Source organism: Typopeltis vanoorti, chromosome 7, assembly GCF_054136105.1.
Source record: "Typopeltis vanoorti isolate ZY-2024b chromosome 7, IOZ_Tvanoo_1.0, whole genome shotgun sequence".
Taxonomy (NCBI): domain Eukaryota; kingdom Metazoa; phylum Arthropoda; class Arachnida; order Uropygi; family Thelyphonidae; genus Typopeltis; species Typopeltis vanoorti.
In genome coordinates this window covers 15548918-15569138 of record NC_143555.1, presented here as the reverse complement: position 1 = coordinate 15569138, position 20221 = coordinate 15548918, and positions in this window count along the sequence as shown.

The following is a 20221-nucleotide window of genomic DNA, read 5'->3' as shown; positions in this document are numbered from 1 at the left end:
AGTGTTAGTTGTTAAAAATCAAAAAGTGTTCACGAATTTCAATATCTGCTTCAAATATATGTAAAAATCTAAAAATTACTGAAATTTGCTCTGATGACTAACATCAGGAGTACAATTGAGAATTCTTGAATAGTACTTTGCTTGTGGTATCATATTTACAATATTTTGTTGAATTTTGGTTCCCATATCAACAATTAATTCATTTTGCACAATGGGTGATAGATACGAATTTTGTTTCTTACCTATAATTTTTTTTTCCGAACATCTCATTAAATGATCTTTTAAAAGTGGATCAAATTCTGCAATTAATTCTATGATTCCAAAAAAAATTACCATTATGGGCTGTGTACAAAGTATCAAAATTACCTCTAAAAGCTAAATCATGTTCGGATAAATAAAGAATTGCTGCTGCTATTCGTTTTAAAACATTTCTTAACCGTTCTGCTTCAAATTTTATGACATTTTGATTTGCATGATCAGTTGTATTGTGAGTTTTTAAATTACATTCCATTTGTGTCCATGAATGCATGCATTTCATGTGCACTGGATTTCGTTCGTGCGACTTTAATCTTTCACTTACATGTTGCCAGTCAGAAAAGCCATTATTAGATGAAAAATTATCATCAGAAGAAAATAATTTGCAACAAAAACAAAAAAACAGAGTTGGAAGAGTTTGAATATACAAGCCATCTTCTGTTTTGCTTCCCTCCGTTTGCAATTGTCGTAACATAGTGAGCTGTGGAAAAACACCTCTTGTTGTCATCTGTTGGAAAATCATTTTCAGTCGGAGGAGATGGTGGACCACGTTGTACAATTTGTGTTAGTGTTGCGTTGTTCAAAATTTTGAGCCATGTTGCTGAATCATCAATAGTAAATAGTTCACCTTCCTCTGGTGCCTTTATTTTAGGATCTGAACAAATATCTGAGTTCAACTTCATAAATTTAAACAGTGAATTTCTTTGACATTCTCAGCCGCTTCTTTTTCTTGTTTTCGCTTTTGTTTTTCATGCCCACTTGGGTATTTTCTTCCATAATAATCTCTCTCACGACTAGTCATACTCTGGAATTAAATACGATAAATTTAATTATAAAATAAGTTAATAAATTAAAACAAAATTACTTATCTGATAAATAAAATATATCTAAAATAGATAATATTAGAAAATAAATAAATCTAATATAGATTGAAAACTGTTGTTGAAGAAAAATTCTGATGTTGGATAACCTAAAACCAGTTTACAAAATATATTTTTTAAGATGTTTTGCAAGTAATGTCACATAAAAAAAATTCCATAATACGTGTATATACTTACTTGTTCATAAAATCATAAACTAAAATCAAAAAAACTCCTTAAAATTATTAAAATCACCTGTTTTAAAATGCGATTTTCCCTATTTAGCACTGTGTTTTACGATATTGTTATATATCTTAGAGTAGTTTCAAATACTACCGCTCTAGCGCTACGATCTTATTTTGCTTACTATAACAACAATAGTTGGTTGTAAAATTATGTACATATGTTTGGCTAAATAATATTTTTTATATAATAATTACAATATTAATTTATGTAATAATTTAAAAAAATTAATTGATTTTCTTTTTTCAATTTTTTGTGCTTTGCGGGGACCCTGTGCCATTGCACAGTTCGCACACCCATGAATACAGCCTTGATTCCAATCATTCACAACTCTCCATGCAAAAAAATCTGCAATCTGCTTCTCACTCTCCTGCTCACACCCTGCTTATACAGCTTCCAGGGATGACCTACGGTTCTACCCTGATTTTCCACTGTTTTCTGTAAAACCTCTTCAACACTGATAACAACACCTTACTAGCTTATAGGTCTCTATCATATCACTCCCCTCTTCCTCCTATCTGCTAGACTTTGTAAATTGTATCTTCTCAACCTTTCCTCATATTCCAGATTTTTCTGATCTCTGACATTCCAGAGATCAGAAAAATCTGTTGGATTTTTCTGATCTCTGGAAGACAAAAATTGTGGAAGGGAAGCTTGGTGAAGAATAAGCAGGATTCAGGCCAAAGATAGGTTGTTAGGATCAGATTTTCACTTTAAGACAAATAGTTGAGAAATCTTGGGAATATAACAAGGATTTGTATTTAAGTTTTGTGATCTGGAAAAGGCATATGACAAGATGCCAAGAAGAAAGCTTTTTAAAATGTTACAGTTATATGGTGTATATGGAACATTATATCAAGCAATACATAGTCTCTATTTAAGCTGTAAGTCAGCAGTTAGAATTGTAGGAGGCACAGGTGCGACAAGGATGCATATTATCTCCATTTCTATTCATTATCTATATGGACCACATTATGAAGGAAAGTGTATTAAATCTGATATTAAAATTGGAGATGTTAATCTTAGGTTTTTACTTTATGCAGATGTTGTTATACTTTTGAATAAATCCAGTATGCAAGATTCCCTGACTAAATTGAATAACTGTTGTAATAACTTATTATTATTATTTCCCAAGACCTCACAGAGTCAGAGATTCATCTGGGAGGTCCTTTTATCACACACACACACACACATCTCATCATACCGTGTCTTAAACACACTCAAACTCCTTGCAGACACCACACTCTCAGGCAAAGCATTCCAATCATTCACAACCCTGCACGAAAAAAACCTGCCTCTCACTCCCCTACTCACACCCTCTTTACACAGTTTCCAGGGATGACCTCTGGTTCTCCACTGATCTCCCACTATTCTCTGTAGAACTTCTCCGCCATTGATCTTATAACAACCCCTTACCAACTTGTAGGTATCTATCATATGTCCCATCATCCTTCTCTCCACCAGACTCTGCAAATTACATCTTCTCAATCTTTCCTCATACTCAACATTCCAGATGTCAGAAACTACCTTAGTCAGTCGCCTTTGGACCCTTTCCAACATCCTTCATCTTTCTGAAAACCCGGTGACCAAATCTGGGCACAATAGTCCATGTGTGGCCTAATTAAAACCTTATACAATGGAACAAGAATCTCCCTATTTCTACATGTCAGTGTCCTCCGCATCATTCCCAGAAGTCATTGTGTTGTCTTCACAATTTTGGCGATGTGTCCCATAAATTTTAGATCCTTATCCACTATCACCCCCAGATCTCTTATTTCCTCTACCTCCAATAATATATTCTCACCAAGCATAAATTCTGCATCCCATCTTTGTTTTCCAAATTTTAAAACCTTACATTTTGCAACATTGAACTCACATCCCCATTTGCTTGCCCAATCACTAAATTTATTCAAGTCTTCTTGCAAAGTCACAACATCTTCACTACTCTTTATGGTTCCAACTTCGTCCCAACTTTGCATCATCTGCAAACAACTGAATATCTCCATCCAAATCTTTGCCAATATCATTAATATACAAGTTAAATTGTAATGGCCCTAAAACCGATCCCTGAGGCACTCCATAGTGACTTTCCTTTTCCCTGATATCGCACCTCCATACACAACTTGTTGATACCTATCAGATAGCCAGTCTCCAATCCAATGCACTAATCTAATATCTAACCCCATCTGCTCTAGTCTGACTGTCAACTTATCATGAGGTAATCTATCAAAAGCTTTTGCGAAATCCAAGTATATTACTGTGTATCCTTCTCCTCTGTCTAAGGAAGCATTCACTTTATTGTAATAAGTAAGTGGATTACTAAAACATGACCTCCCTTTAGCAAATCCATGCTGTCCATCAAAGATTGTACCGTTGTTGTCAACCCAATTCTGGATCCTAGTTCTCACAAGCTTCTCCAACAACTTAACCACAACACCTGACACAGAGATAGGCCTATTGTTTGATGCTCAAGTTCGATCACCTCCTTTATGAAGTGGCACAATCTTGCCCTCCTTCCACTCTTTAGGAACATGACCAAGTGCAAGACTCGTATTAAAAAAAATATGTCAAGGCAGGTGTCAACTCTGTCACATTTCTTCAGAATACGCAGTGATATATTATCAAGTCCACAAGGCCTTATTTACATCTAGTTTACTCAACTTCCCCAAACATCTCTTGCTCACTTACAGTCAGTCTCTCATCCCCATCATCAACATCTCATCCCCATCATCACATTCACAAGATTGAAAGATCTTTATGAACTGCTCATTAAGTATCTCCACAACACATTCTGCAACAGCTGTCTTTATACCATTTCCTCCAATCAATGTCATCCTTCCATAATCATTCTTTCTTTTGCTGGCTACATATCGAAAGAACTCCCTAGGATTCTTTTTGGCTTCATTAGCTAACTGCTGTTCATACCTCTCTTTAGCTACTCTCACCAACCAAGTCACCCTCCTTGCCTGGTCTTTGTAGACCTCATGAAATTGGTTACTTCCACTTCTCTTATGCTGTCTCCACAATGCCTTTTTTTTCTGTATTGCATGCTTAATCTCTTTATTCATCCATCTCACACCTACCTTATTTAACCTTCTCACCCATGGTATACATTTAGGCATTGCATCTACTAAATAGTTTTTGAAAATCCCCCAAGCTGCATTGATCTCTTTTCCAGCTAACTCCTCATTCCATGCTACACCTGCAAGCTGTTTCCTGAGCCCTTCATAATCACCCCCACTTGTAGTTCCACATATACCCTTTTTTCACAGGAGTCCTTGCACTGCTGGCAACCACCCAGATATTCACCTCATGGTTACTTTCACCAATTGGTGGATGATTTGACACCTCATTTATAATTACATCCACTGATGAAATGACCAAATCCAAGACCCTTAATCCTCGTGTGCTCTCTGTTACATACTGTCTGAGGTAGTTATCCCTCAAAAACTCAAGAAACTCATTTTCTTTACTTCCAGTTGCTATCTCTTCATTCCAGTCTATATTGCCATAATTAAAATCACCCATAATGATCACCCTTTTCTTATTTGCTTGGCTTATTTGACTATACATTTCACTATATCACCACCATCCAGATCACCAGGTCTATAACAACATCCCACCAAGTATTTGATTCTATTCACCTCTATCTCACACCATACTGCCTCAAAACCACTGGCCCTATTTCTCTCTTGCATCTCTACCTTGTATGGACATAACTCTTTCTCTATCATCAATAACACCCCCCCCTCCCTTTTTACCCCTTATATTCTCACGAAACATATCATACTCTTCCATCTCTATTCCTGTCAGGATGTCGTCCTCATCTAACCATGTCTCACTTATTCCAACAATCTTTGGGTGAACAGATGCAATTAGTGCAACCATTTCATCCACCTTGTTTCTTATACTTCTAGCATTGGTATACAAACACGACAGCTCATTTCTGGATCTACAGCTAGTTCCACTGATACCGCTCACTCGATGTGATTTCTCCATGCTGGACTGGGGCCATTTCCTTTTCTGCTTCTTTATTTTAGAACCCTTTTCGATTTCATCTGTTTCCTCTTGATCCCTGGTCATCACTTTTCTTTCCTGCCTACACATGCCCTCACCTCCTCTTGGAGCATCCACCTTTCTCACGCTGTGTACCCCTGTCCACCCTGAGCCTCCCTGTTTCCCTGCTCCTTTTGCACACCCATTCTCTTATTTTCTATATGCATACCACTCACTTCCCCATTCATTTCCACTTCATCAATCTCTCCTGTCTTACTCTCCTGCTCTTCCACATTACTCCACCTCTTGATCTGATTCATTCTCTCTGTTCACTTCTCTGCCTTCCAGCAGCAGTCTCTCCAAGCGACTCACACCATAACCACTCAATTGCAGTCCATCGCTCCCATGCAGCTCACTTTGTCCCTCAAACTCATTCCACACATTAACAAACTGTACTCTCATCTCCTCACACATTTCAGCCAGAATATCATTCATAATCCTTGCTCTCTGCCTCATTTCACCACAATCATACCTAGGCAACACCCTGACTACTCTTCCTGTCACATTATTCTCTTTTATCTTTCCAAGTAGCCTCCTGACATTCATTCTGACCTGCTCTTTGTTCTCTCTCAAATCATTTGTACCAATTAATACAATTAACTCTTTTGCTCGCTCCTGCCTCATATCCAATGCCTCAATCACTCTACTCATGTTGGAGGCTTAATGGATTTTTTACAACACTCAAAAATAATTAAAATAGACTTTAATACTTCCTATATTTCGTCCTAGTCACTAGGACATCTACGGGGATTACAAAAACAATTAATGTACATATACACAAATAAACAAATAACAAACAACACGAAGCCCAACGACGTGGGTGACACTAAAGTCCTATCTAGGTAGAGCGCCCTCTAAGGGCAGTAGTAGGTGGCCTGGAATGTAAGGTGGGAACTCTGGTGATGAGTGTTTCCCAAATCTTCGGAAGCTTAATGCAACCGTATTTATTAAGATTTGGTTGGTTTCTGAGAGCTGCTTCTGCTTCTAAGAAAAGTCTCTCTTTCTTGAATTTGCTGTGGTGGAGCATGGTGGTTTTCTTCCATGATACTCTGTGGGTGGTGTCCAAAACATGGTCAGCCAAGCCTGAATGGCCATAGTTGTGTTTAAAGATGTAAGACTTGTGTTCCTCTAGATGGATGGATGCTGATCTGCCTGTCTGTCCAAAGTACGCCAGCTTACAGGAACAGGGTACTTTGTAAACTCCAGGCAGAGAGAGGAGGGAGCTGATCTTTCGTAGAACGGATAAGAGTAGCAAGTTTGCGGTGGGGCTTATATGCTGTGTGTAGGTTGTACTGTTTCAGTATCTTGGCTATTTTTTCGGATGTGCCACGGATGTAGGGTATGGTGATGGCATTTTTAAAATCTTGTTGACGAGAAGGACGGGGAATGAGGGAGGAATTGATTATTTTTTTGATACTGATCGCTGTAGCCATTGGAGAGGAAAGTGCTGTGTATGTGGTTAAGCTCAGTAGTGAGGGCGGTTCCATTGGAACAAAGATTGTGGGCTCTCTTGGTAAGAGTTTTAATAATGCCATATTGTTGAGAGGGGTGGTGGTGGGAGAGTTTGTGAATGTATCTGCCTGTGTGTGTGGGTTTTCTGTATACGGTGAAGGTAAGTGTATCATTAGGCAGGCGTGTGACTAAGGTGTCTAGGAAGGGTAAACAATTGTTCTTTTCCTTTTCCATAGTGAACTGGATTCTTGGATGTAGGCTATTGAGATGACTGAGGAAGGAGTCTAACATGTCTGGACCATGTGGCCAAATAGAGAACACATCATCTACATATCTTAGCCAGATAGAAGGTTTGAGTGGGGCTGAGTCTATGGCTCGTTTTTTGAAATCTTCCATATAGAAATTGGCAAGGGGGGTGAGAGGGGGAAACCCATGGCAGTTCCCTCTATCTGCTTGTAGATTTTTTTGTTCCAAGAGAAATACCCAGAGTTAATGGCAAAGGAAAAGAGATCTAAGATGTCAGAGGGAAAAACATTTTCTAAGAGAGATAAGGTGTCAATTAAGGGAATATTGGTAAACAAAGAGGAGATATCAAAGCTTACCAATATGTCTGTCTTATTCAAGGTTAAATTTTCTGTGAGGGCTTTAAAGTGGGTAGAGTTTTTTATATAGGAAAGGGACCTTTCAGTGAGGGGGGATCAGAGAGTTGGCCAGCTGTTTTGATAGTCTATAGCAAGGTGCATTGGTGGCATATTCTTTTTGAGTGTTGTAAAAAATCCATTAAGCCTCCAACATGATGTCCTCACAGCACTTAAGCCTCTACACATGGAATCACTCTACTCATTTTACTGCCTGGAAAACATACCTTGTGCATTTTATCCTCTAGCACACCGTTAATAATGGAGTTGCCATACAACGCCACTCGCTCATCTTTCGTTAACTCTTTCATGCCATCATGATTTATTTTAATAGTTTTGACCTGAATTCTCTTAATTTCATTCCGCATCCATTTCATTTCTTGCCTCATCCAATCCAATTCATTTTCTGAATCTCGTGACAGATTCTCTCTATCATTAAATCTTTCTAACTTTCTAACTCTCGACCCCCTCTTCTCACTTTCCCTCTCATTCATCCTTCTTTGTTTCCGTACTTTCGGTCCAACATAGTCCAACTTTCACTATCATTCTTCTCACTTTCACTCTCATTTATCTTTCTTTGTTTCCGTACTTTCGGACTAACATGCATCCAACTTTCGCTATCATTCTTCTCACTTTTACTCTCATTCATATTTCTTTGTTTCAGTACTTTCAGTCCAACATGTGTCCAACTTTCGCCATCATTCATTCTTTTTTAGCTATCATTTATTCTTTCGATTTTTTTCACTTGTGATTTCTGCGTCACGCCATTTCTACTTTCATTCGTTCCCTCAATATCATTTCTTTCCACCACTCTTGCCTCACTTTCATCCCTTTTAACATCCGTTAAGGTTTTCAAATCGCTCTTTCCTTTTTTCCTGATTTTTTAACATTTTTTCACCTCTCTTCTCGCCATCCTTCTCTTTCAAACATGCACTCGCGACACAATCGTTACTAACACTTTCTGTCATCAATTTCATATTTGCATTCATCAGTTCCTCATTCAGGTCACACTTCGCACACACCCTTCTTCCATCTGCGCTAAACATCCACAAATCATTTATGTAATCGAAGGAATACATATAACAGACCTCACACTTAACGAAACGACTGAAATCTAAATTAAAATCATGGAATGACAATGCCGCCACCTTTTTTTCCCCCCCCTGCAGGTTACTAGGTCTAATAATAATGATTTCGTAATTAAGTTTAGGCAAGAAAATCTCCCACACCAATAATACTGGTAGCGCACAACGTTTACAGCTGCTCTTACTCAAACAATTACGCATATATAATTAATTATTCCTAGAATAACTTATCTGAATCAGGAGCTCTTCTTAGGTACTTCCACAGTGCTTGGCTCACTAGCGAACTTTAGTATGAAAATTATCAATAAAAAGACAAAGACAATGAAAATAGGCATAAACATTGAAAACATCAACTGTATCCTGAGTGGGGAACCTATAGAACAATTAAAACATTTCAGCTATTTAGACACAGATTCCTAACAATAATGTACAATAATTATTGTTAGGAATTTACATTATTGTTAGGAATTCAGCTGAATAAATTTCTATGGAATAAGAAAGAAATTAGTCAAAACACTAAATTAGCTATATACAAGACATTGTTCAAACCAATTTTAACTTATGAATCTGAGAGCTGGGTTAGAAATAAAACATTTGATCAAAGACTAGAGACCTCTCATATGAGAATTCTGAGAAAGATTAGTGGACTGAACAGATGGCATAAATGCTAGTACCACTTCAAGAATGAGAATATTAGGAAAGAACTCATCATTGTTAGCATTCAGCAATGTGTTAATAGAGCTAATCTCAGATATGGTCACTTAAAACAGAATTGGAGAAGAAAGATTAAGCAAATCAAGGGTTCTTTACATTCAGGTTGGCAGGAAAAAAGACTCAGAGGAAAGTCAAATAGAGTGTAAAAACAACCTTGAAAGGCAGAAATATAAGATCTGATAATATTGGAGTCTTGACAGGTAACGTTCATTTGTAGGAAAATTATTGATCAGAAGTTGGTAATATTGTAACTTTTTCATGTAGTACTATCATAATTATCCTATACGCCCCCCCCCCCCCTGAGGGTACATATCAGGAATTTGATGATGATGAAGTTCTTTGCTGCTGGTACCATATTCTTTCATGTTTTCACTTTTCTGTCTTCTAGTTCAGTCCAAGAACTTCCTTGAGGTTACTTTCCTTCAAGCTTTATCCTGAATTTTTTCATTCTATCATTAACCATTCTTTCCACATATCAAAGCCAGCTTAGTATGCAATCTCTCATTTCATCACTTAGTAGTGGAGATCTACAAAGTTCATATCGTTTGTGATTGTCTTCTTTTCTATTCACTTTTTATGTTGTATCTTGTGGTTCAAGGACTTTTCTAAGGATTTTATTTTCAAATATCTGGAAGGTTTTTGTATCTTGGTCTATTATGCTCCTGGTTTCTGCTCCATATAAAACAGGTCTAATTATCATTTTGTATTCTAAAATATTTGAAATAAGCGAAGAAAAAAAGTTATAAGAAAGTTATAAAAATAGATGTGGATTGCAGTATCATGAGAAACATGCTAATCAGGAAAATGATGAACATGATCATGGTGGATGTGCATAAGAAGTGCTTCAGATTGAGATAAGTTATTCTTGAAATAATTAATTGTATGTGAGTATTTTTTGAGTAATAGCTGCTATAAATGTTGTGCACTGCTAGTATTATTAGTGTGTGGGATATTTTGCCTAAACTTAATTACGAATCCGTTATTATTAGACCTTAGAGTAGTAACCGGGAGAGGAAACATGGTGGTGACTTTGTCATTCCATGACTTTAACTTAGACTTCAGTCATTTCGTTAAGTATGAGGTGTGCTACATGTATTCTTTCGATTACATAAATTATTTGTGGATGTTTAGGACGGATGGAAGGAGGATGTGTGCAAAGTGTGACCTGAACGAGGAGTTGATGAATGCTAATATGAAATTGATGACAGAAAGTGTTAGTAGTGAGAATGTTAAGAAGAAAATGAGTGCACGTTCAAGAGAGAAGGATGGTGTGAAAGAGAGGCGAAAAAATGTTAAAAAATCAATAAAAAAGAAAATGAGTGATTTAAAAACTGTAATGGATGGTAAAAAAGACAAAAGTGAGACAAGAGTGGCAGAAGGAAACAAGATTGAGAGAACGAATGAAACCGGAAATAGCGTGACACAAGATTCGAAAGTAGAAAAAATCGAAAGAATGAATGATAATGAAAGTTGGATGCATGGACCGAAAGTACAGAAACTCAAAAGGATGAATGAGAGTGAAAGTGAGAAGGGGGGTCGAGAATTAGAAAATTAGAAAAATTGAATGATAGAGAGAATGTGACGTGTGATTCGGAAGTTGAATTGGATTGAATGAGGCAAGAGATGAAATGGATGCGGAATGAAATTAAGAAAATTCGGGTAAAAACGATTAAAACAAATCATGATGGCATGAAAGACGAGCAAGTAGCGTTGTATGCCGACTCCATTATTAAAGGTGTGCTGGATGATAGGATGCACAAGGTATGTTTTCCAGGTGGTAAAATGAGTAGAGTGATTGAGGCATTGGATAGGAGGAGGGAGCGAGCAAAGGAGTTGATGGTTTTAATAGGTACGAATGATTTGACAGAAGACAAAGAGCATGTCAGAATAGATATCAGGAGGCTTCTTAGATGGATAAAAGAAAATAGTGTGACAGGAAGGGTAGTAAGTGTTTTGCCTAGGTATGACTATGATGAGATGAGGCGGAGAGCAAAGATTATGAATGATATGTTGGCTGAAATGTGTGAGGAGAGGGGAGTACAGTTTGTTAATGTGTGGAATGAGTTTGAAGGATGAAGTGAACTGTATGGGAGCGATGGACTGCATTTGAGTGGTTATGGTGTGAGTCATTTGGAGAGACTATTGCTGGAAGGTAGAGAAGTGAGTATAGAGAATGAATCAGATTAAGTGGGAAGTGATGTGAAAGAGCAGAAGAGTACGACAGTAGAGATTGAAGAGGTGGTTAGGAATGGAGAAGTGAGTGGTATGAGTATAGAAAATGAGAGAATGGGTGCAAGAGGAACAGGAAAACGGGGAGGCATAGGGTGTCAGGGTGGAAGGGGTACGCATCGTGAGAAAGGTAGATTCTCCAAGAGGATGTGAGAGCATGTGTACAAAGGAATGCGATGACCTGGGATCAAGAGGAAACAGTTGGAATTGAAGAGGGTTCTAAAATGAATAAGCAGAAAGGGAAATGGCCCCAATCGAGCATGGAGAGCTCACATCGAATGAGTGGTATCAGTGGAACTAGCTGTAGATCCAGAAATGAGCTGCTGTGTTTGTATACAAATGCTAGAATTATAATGAAACAAGATAGACACTAATTGTATCTGTTCACCCAAAGATTGTTGGAATAAGTAAGACATGGTTGGAAGAGGACGACATCCTGACAGGAATAAAGATGGAAGGGTATGATATGTTTCGTGAGGATAGAAGGGTAAAAAGGAAGGGGGAAGTGCTATTAATGATAGAGAAAGTGTTATGTTCATACAAAGTAGAGATGCAAGAGGGAAATAGTGCCACTGGTTTTGAGGCAGTATGGTATGAGATAGAGGTGAATGGAATCAAATACTTGGTTGGATGTTGTTATACAGTAGACCAGGTAATGTCGATAGTGGTGATAATGAAATGTATAATCAAATTAGCCAAGCAAATAAGAAAGAGGTGATCATTATGTCCGATTTTTATTATGGCAATATAGACTGGAATGATGAGATAGTAAGTGGAAGTAAAGAAAATGAGTTTCTCGAGTTTTTGAGGGATACCTACCTCCGACAGTATGTAACAGAGCACAAGAGGATCGAAGGTCTTGGATATGGTCATCTCATCAGAGGATGTAATTATAAATGAGGTGTCAAATCATCCACCTATTGGTGAGAGTGACCATGAGGTGATTACCTGGGTGGTTGCCAGCAATGTGAGGACCTCTGTGAGAGAAGGGTATATGTGGAACTACAAGGGGGGGGGGGGGAGGAGTGATTATGAAGAGATAAGGGAACAGGTTGCAGGTCATGGAATGAGGAGTTAGCTGGAAAAGAGATCAATGCAGCTTGGTGGATTTTCAAAAACTCTTTTGGTAGATGCAATGTCTAGATATATTCCAAGGGTGAGAAGGTTAAATACGGTAGGTGTGAGATGGATGAATAAAGAGATTAAGCATGCGATACAGAGAAAAAGGTCATTATGGAGGCAGCATAAGAGAAATGAAATAACCAATTCCATGAGGTTTACAAAGACCAGGCAAGGAGGGTGACTTGGTTGGTGAGGGTAGCTAAAGTGAGGTATGAACAGCAGGTAGCTAATGAAGCCAAAAAGAATCCTAAGGAGTTCTTTTAATATGTACCCAGCAAAAGAAAGAATGATTATGGAAGGATGATGTTGATTGGAGAAAATGGTATAAAGAAGCTATTACAGAATGTGTGGTGGAAATACTTAATGAGCAGTTCATAAAGGTCTTTAAATCTTGTGAATATGATTTGATGCAGAGATTGAGAGCAGTTGATGATGGGGAGTAGAGACTGACTGTCAGTGAGCAAGTGTATGTGGAGTTGAGCAAACTAGATGTTAATAAGGCTGTGGGACTTAATAATGTATCACCACGTATTCTGAAGGAATATGCCAGAGAGTTGACATCTGCCTTGACATATTTTTTTAATAAGAGTCTTGCACCAAGTCAAGTTCCTAAAAAGTGGAAGGAAGGCAAGATTGTGCTACTTCATAAGTGAGATGATAGAACTCAGGCATCAAACTATAGGCCTATCTGTGTGTCAGGTATTGTAGTTAAGTTGTTGGAGTAGCTTGTGAGAACTAGGATCCAGAATTGGGTTGACAACAATGGTATAATCTTTGATGGACAGCATAGATTTGCTAAAGGGAGGTCATGTTTTAGTAATCTATTGTACTTATTACAATAAAGTGAGTGCTTCCTTGGACAGAGGAAAAGGATACACAGTAATATACTTGGATTTCGTAAAGTCTTTTGATAGATTACCTCATGATAAGTTGATAGTCAAACTAGAGCAGATGGGGTTGGATATTAGGTTAGTGCATTGGATTGGAGACTGGCTATCTGATAAGTATCAACATATTGTGTGTGGGTGAGTGATATCTAGGAAAAGGAAAGTCACTAGTGGAGTGCCTCATGGATCTGTTTTAAGGCCATTACTGTTTAACTTGTATATTAATGTTATTGGTGAAGATTTGGATGGATATATTCAGTTGTTTGCAGATGATGCAAAGTTGGGACAAACCATAAAGAGTAGTGAAGATGTTGTGGCCTTACAAGAAGACTTGAATAAATTGAGTGATTGGACACAGAAATTGGGGATGTCAGTTCAATGTTCCCAAATATATTATTATTATTCAGGCCTCCATTGAGGCAAAAGGCTCATCGAAGGGAGGCCCCCCCCCCCCCCTAAGAAACACAAAGTCCATCATACCACTCCTTAAACTCACTGACCGTTCTTGTTCTCACCACTCCATCAGGTAATGCATTCCACGGTTCAACCACCCTCCACACAAAGAAACAACTCCTCACCCTCTTGCTCACAGTTTTCTTTTGTAGCTTCTAGGTATGGCCTCTTGTCATCACTCCTTCCCACTGTTCAACCAACCGAAAGAACTCCCCAGTGTCAACCACCTCTCAACAGTTTAAAAGTCTCAATCATATCACCTCTTTTTCTTCTATCCACCAAACTCTGCAGTTCACATTCCCTCAGCCAATCCTCATGACTATCCTTGTACAGTCCTGAAACCATCTTTGTCATCCATCTTTGTATCCTTTCCAAAGTTAATTTATCCCCTTCAAATCCTTGGGACCAAATCTGAGAACAATAGTCCAAGTGTGGTCTAATCAGAGACTTATACAAAGAAATTATAACCCTCTTATCTCTGCAGGTCAGTGTCCTTCTCATAATTGCAGCAATCCTCTGTGTTACCTTCACCACCTTTGCAGTATGTCCCCTAAACTTCAGGTTTCTATCAGTCATCAATCCCAGATCTCTTGTCTCCCCTACTTCCTCCAGTATAACTCCTCCCATAGAGTATGCAGCATCCCATCGATGTTTCCCAAACCTCAAGACCTTACATTTTGCTGCATTAAACTGATGCCCCATTCATTTGCCCATTTATCTACCTTATTCAAATCCTCTTGCAGGGCTACCACATTTGCACTATTACTAATAATGCTTCCCAGCTTCGCTTCATCCGCAAACAACTGAATATCCCCTTGCAATCCACTGGCAATGTCATTGATATAAAGGTTAAACAATATAGGTCCTAGTACTGAACCCTGTGGGATCCCACTTGTAATCCTCTGCCTCTTTGAAACTGCTCCACCATATCCAACTCTCTGATACCTATCAGACAGCCAATCCTGAATCCAGTTGACCAATCTGACGTCCAGATCTGTGGTGCAACTTAAATATCAGCTTATCATGTGGCACCCTGTCAAAAGCCTTCGCTAAGTCTAAGAAAATTGCAGTATATGCCTTTGGCTAGCATATTGCTAAAACAAGAGCGCCCTTTCACAAATCCATGTTAACTCTCACAGATAACATTCAGTATACGGTCCCTCACTACTTTCTCCAAGATCTTAACAACTACCAATGACACACAAACTGGTCTATAATTAGACACTTCCAGTCTGCTACCGCCCTTATGCAATGGCACTATCTTACCTTCCTTCCATTCCCTGGGCACCTTTGCTGATGCCAGACTTTCATTGAAAAGCCAGGTTAAAGGCACTGTCAGTTCCCTAGTACATTCTCTCAAAACTCGTGGTGAAATACCATCCAGTCCCAAAGCTTTACTGACAACCAGAGTACTCAATATTTGATAAACACTCTCCTCCTGTACCTCTAATCCTCGAACCTGCCGTATCTCTCTATCATTAAAACTGACATCTCTAGGAGGAAATACTCTAATAAAGTATTCATTGAACAATTCCACTATGTCCTCTGCATCAGTCACTCTATTCCCATTTTTATCCCACAATGTCAATCTTCCACAGTCATTTCTCCTCCTACTGGCCACATAGCTAAAAAATTCCCTAGGATTTTCTTTGGATCTTAGGGCCAATCTCCTCTCATATTCCAGTTTCGCTTTCCTTACCACACTAGTCCCTCTTCTGGCCTGTGTCTTATATTCTTCATGCATCTTCTCTTCACCTTTCTCCTTATCTCTCTTCAATAGCCTCTTTTTCTCATGCAATTCCTGTTTAATATTGTTTGTCATCCACTTTACTCCAAATTTTGTCCTCTTCTTCACTCGTGGTATACAACTTACCATTGCTGCTAACAAATATTCTTTCACAATTTCCCATGCACTAATGGTATCCTGGCCTTCCAATTCCTCCCTCCATGAAACTTCCCGAAGTTGACGTCTAAGACTATTATAATCACCTGCATTATAATTCCACATAAGTTCCCGTCTCTTTGATACTCCTGCATGTCTATTCATTTTTAAAATTTGGAAAACAAAGATGAGATGCAAAATTTATGCTTGGTGAGGATATATTGTTGGAGGTGGAGGAAATAAGAGATCTTGGGGTGATGGTGGATAAGGATCTGAAATTTAGGGGAAGACACGTAGCCAAAATTGTGAAGACAACACAAAGGTTTCTGGGAATGGTGCGGAGGACACTGATGTGTAGAAGTAGGGAGATTCTTCTTCCTTTGGATAAGGCTTTGATTAGGCCACACATGGATTATTGTGCCCAGATTTGGTCATCACCTGGTTTTCAGGAGGATGAAGAGATGTTGAAAAGGATCCAAAGGCGACTGACTAAGGGAGTTTCTAACCTGTGGAATGTCGAATATGAGGAGAGATTGAGAAGATGTAATTTGCAGAGTCTGGACAGCAGGAAGAGGCGAGATATGATAGAGACCTACAAGTTAGTAAGGAGTTGTTATAGGATCAATGCTGGAGAAGCTCTACAGAAAATAGTGGGAGGTCGGGGGAGAACCATTGGTCATCCCTGGAAACTGTATAAAGAGGGTGTGAGTAGGGGAGTGAGAAGCATGTTTTTTCGTGCAGAGGTGTAAATGATTGGAATGCCTTGCCTGAGAGTGTGGTGTCTGTAAGGAGTTAGAGTGTGTTTAAGAAAAGGTATGATGAGCTGTGTGTGTGTGTGATAAAAGGATCTCCCAGATGAGTCTTTGACTACATGAAGTCTTGGGGTAATAATAATAATAGACATCTTTGATGTCATTAAAGCAGTAGGAAGCATTGGGATTTCACTATGTGTTTTGAGAGAATGTGCTAAAGAACTAAACAGTTCTGCTGACTTATCAACGAGAGTCCAGGTATGGGGAAAAGTGCCTAAGGATTAGAACTGAAGGTAAAAGGTACTATTGCACAAATGTTGTGGTAGATTTGAATTGTCAAACTACAGACCATTGTTTTTTTTTCTGTGGTTGTTGAGATTTTGGAGAATTTAGTGACAGATCGTATACAACATAGGGTTGATAAGTATGATGTCTGTGATTGCAAGTATGAATATGTTCAAGAGCGCTCTAGCTAATAATCTGATTGCCTTTTATAATAATATAACGTGAGCAGTTGAAAAAAAAATAAAGCATATACTGCCATTTTTTTTTCTGCAAAACCATTTGAACAGGGTACCACAAATAAGCTGATATTTAAATTATCATATATGGGTTAAGATAGTGAATTAGATTGGGGATAAGCAGTAAGTAACAAGTAAGCAGAGGGTCACAAGTGGAATCTCACAGGGCTCAGTACTTGTAACTGTATTGTTTAACCTCTCTGTTAATGACATCGTCAGTGGAGTTCAGGAGGAAATATTTAGTTGTTTGCTGATTATGTGAACGTTAATTGAGTTATTTGTAATAGTGCAGATTGGCCCAAAAGGGAGTTGCAGTTTAATTCAACTAAATGTAAGGTCTTGAAGTTTGGGATCCATCAATGAGAAGCTACATCTGCTGGTGGAAATGTACTAGAAAAAGTGGAGGAGGAGGAAGCAAGAGATTTTGGAATGATGATTGATTGAAACTTGAAGTTTAGAAGACGTCGTATGGTGGTGAAGGTAACCCAGAGAATTGCTTCAATACCGAAAACGATACTGATTGGCAGAGATCGAAGAGTGCTAATTTCATTGTATAAAGATCTTATCAGAACATATCTGGATTATTGTGTTCAGGTTTGGTCACCAAGATTTGCAGGGATAAATTAATGTTTGAATGGATGCAGAAGGATAACAAGAATGATATCAGGATACAAAGTTATGAGGATAGGCTGAGAGAATGTGGATTACAAAGGTTTAGTAGATAGAAGAAAGAGAGGTGATATGATTGAGACTTAAATTATTTAGGGATAGTCACAAGATCGACACACAGCATTCTTTCATATATCAGAAAAATGGGAAGGAGTGAGGACAAAGTGCAATTCCTGCGGTTTTCAAATAGAAGTGGTGAGTGGAAGGGCAAGGGACTAGCTTTTTTGCCTACAGGGTAGTTGGACCCTGAAATGCATTGGCTGATAGGGTAGTGAGATCAGAAACAGTGAAGGAATTTTTAAGGTGTGGTCTAATATACTTTCTATAGTTTACGATGGTCCTTCCACAGTGAGTCTTATGACTCCATTGAGCATGGAAGTTCTGAATAATAATAATAGCAGTAGTAAGAGAAATGAGAATATGGAAATAGATTATCACTGTGGACTGAAGAAATGTTTGTTGTCAGTAGAAGAGTAAATGAACTTGGTGTTTTCACCATTACTTTCATCATCATCATCACGAACCATGGGCTCACCGCCCGTTGATAACCGATGCCTGCTTCACTATCTTCTTCCACCTTTCTTTGTCGAGTGCACAGTGTTGCAGTTTTTGTACACCCATTCCACACTAGTCTTTTATATCATCTATCCATTCTCTGTATGGTCCACCTCTTCTGTTTAAACCATCCAAAATACCAAACATAAATGTCTTTATCTTCTGGTCCTCACTCATTCTACAGATGTGTCCAAATAATTGCAGCTTCCATTTTATAATCTTCTGCATTAGATTTTGTTTTGGTTGTATCTTCTGATAGAGCTCTTCATTGGTGATTTTCTGTACCCATCCTATTCTTAGAATCTTCCTGTAACAAGTTCTTTCAAATGCCAAAATTCTTTTTCTTGATTCCTTATTTATTACCCATGTTTCAGATCCATACAGTACACCACAGAAGATGCATGTTTCCAGTACTCTTAGTTTTGTTTGCAGGCTGATCACTTTACTTTTCCAGATGTTATCCATGTCCTTCAGAGTTGTTCTTCCCTTTGCAATCCTGATCTTTATTTTTTTTTACAGTCCAAGTCATATGCCAGTTTACTTCCCAAATATGTGAATTATTCTACATTTTCTATATCAGTTCCATCCACTTGTATCTTCCACCATTAATTTGGCTGTAAGTTTTTACTTATGTTTCATTAGTCAGTTCAGAAGCATCAGACTTTGATATTAAATATGACGCACTTGTAGGAAACTTCCATTGCTTGCTTGCATGTTTTCACTTCCCGTCTCACCAAGCATTAGTTCTTAAGATCGAATTATGGCATTATAAGTTGAGTGGTAATAATCAATTTTATGAGGATTACAAATACAGTCAAGGAGGCTGACTCGATTGGTAATGATTGCAAAAGTGCAGTATGAGCAGGAGTTAGCTAGTGAAGCCAGAAAAAAACCCTAAGAAGTTCTTTTCATATATTGTCAGGAAAAAAAAATGATTATGGTAGGATGGCATTGATCGGAGAAAATGGTTTAAGGACATAGTCTTTATACCATTTTCCACAATCAATGGCTGGAGGATATAGTTCAGATATTTGATGAGCAGTTGATAAAATTCTTTCATCCTTGTGCATGTGACATTATGTAAGTTTGAGAGCAGTGGATGATAAGGAGGAGAGATTGACCGTGAGTAAGCAAGAGGTATATAGAGAATTGAGCAAACTTGATGTTAATAAGACTGTGGAACTTGATGATATATCAACATGAATTTTGAAGGAATATGTCAGGGAGTTGACCTGGCACATTCTTTGCCAGGCATAATTTTTTAATGAGTCTTACATTGAATTAAGTTCCAAAGGAGTGGAAGGAAGGGAAGATTGTACCACCTCATAAGAGAAGTGACAGAAGTCAAGCATCAAATTATAGACCATTCTTTGTGTCAGGTGTTGTAGTTAAAGTGTTGGAGAGGTTAGTGAGAACCAGTATCCAAAATTGGGGTGAAAACAGAATTATCAATGATGGACAGCATGGATTTGCTAAAGGGAGGTCATGTTTGGTCACCTGGTTTTCAAAATGATGAAAAGATATTGGAAAGGGTCCAGAGATGATTGACTAAGGTAGTTCTGGTCTCTGGAATGTTGAGTATGAAGAAAGGTTGAGATGATGCTTTTTGCAGATCCTAGTGGATAGTAGGCAGAGAGATGATATGATAGAGGACGTACAAGTTGGTAAAGGGTTGTTATAGGATTAATGTTAAAGAGGTTTTTCATGAAATGGTGGAAGGATGTTTGTATTTTTGCATGGAGAGTTGTGAATGATTGGAATGCATTGCTTGAGAGTGTGTGTCTGCAGAGAATTTTAATGTATTTAATACACAATATGATGAGCAGTGTGTATGATAAAGGGACCTCC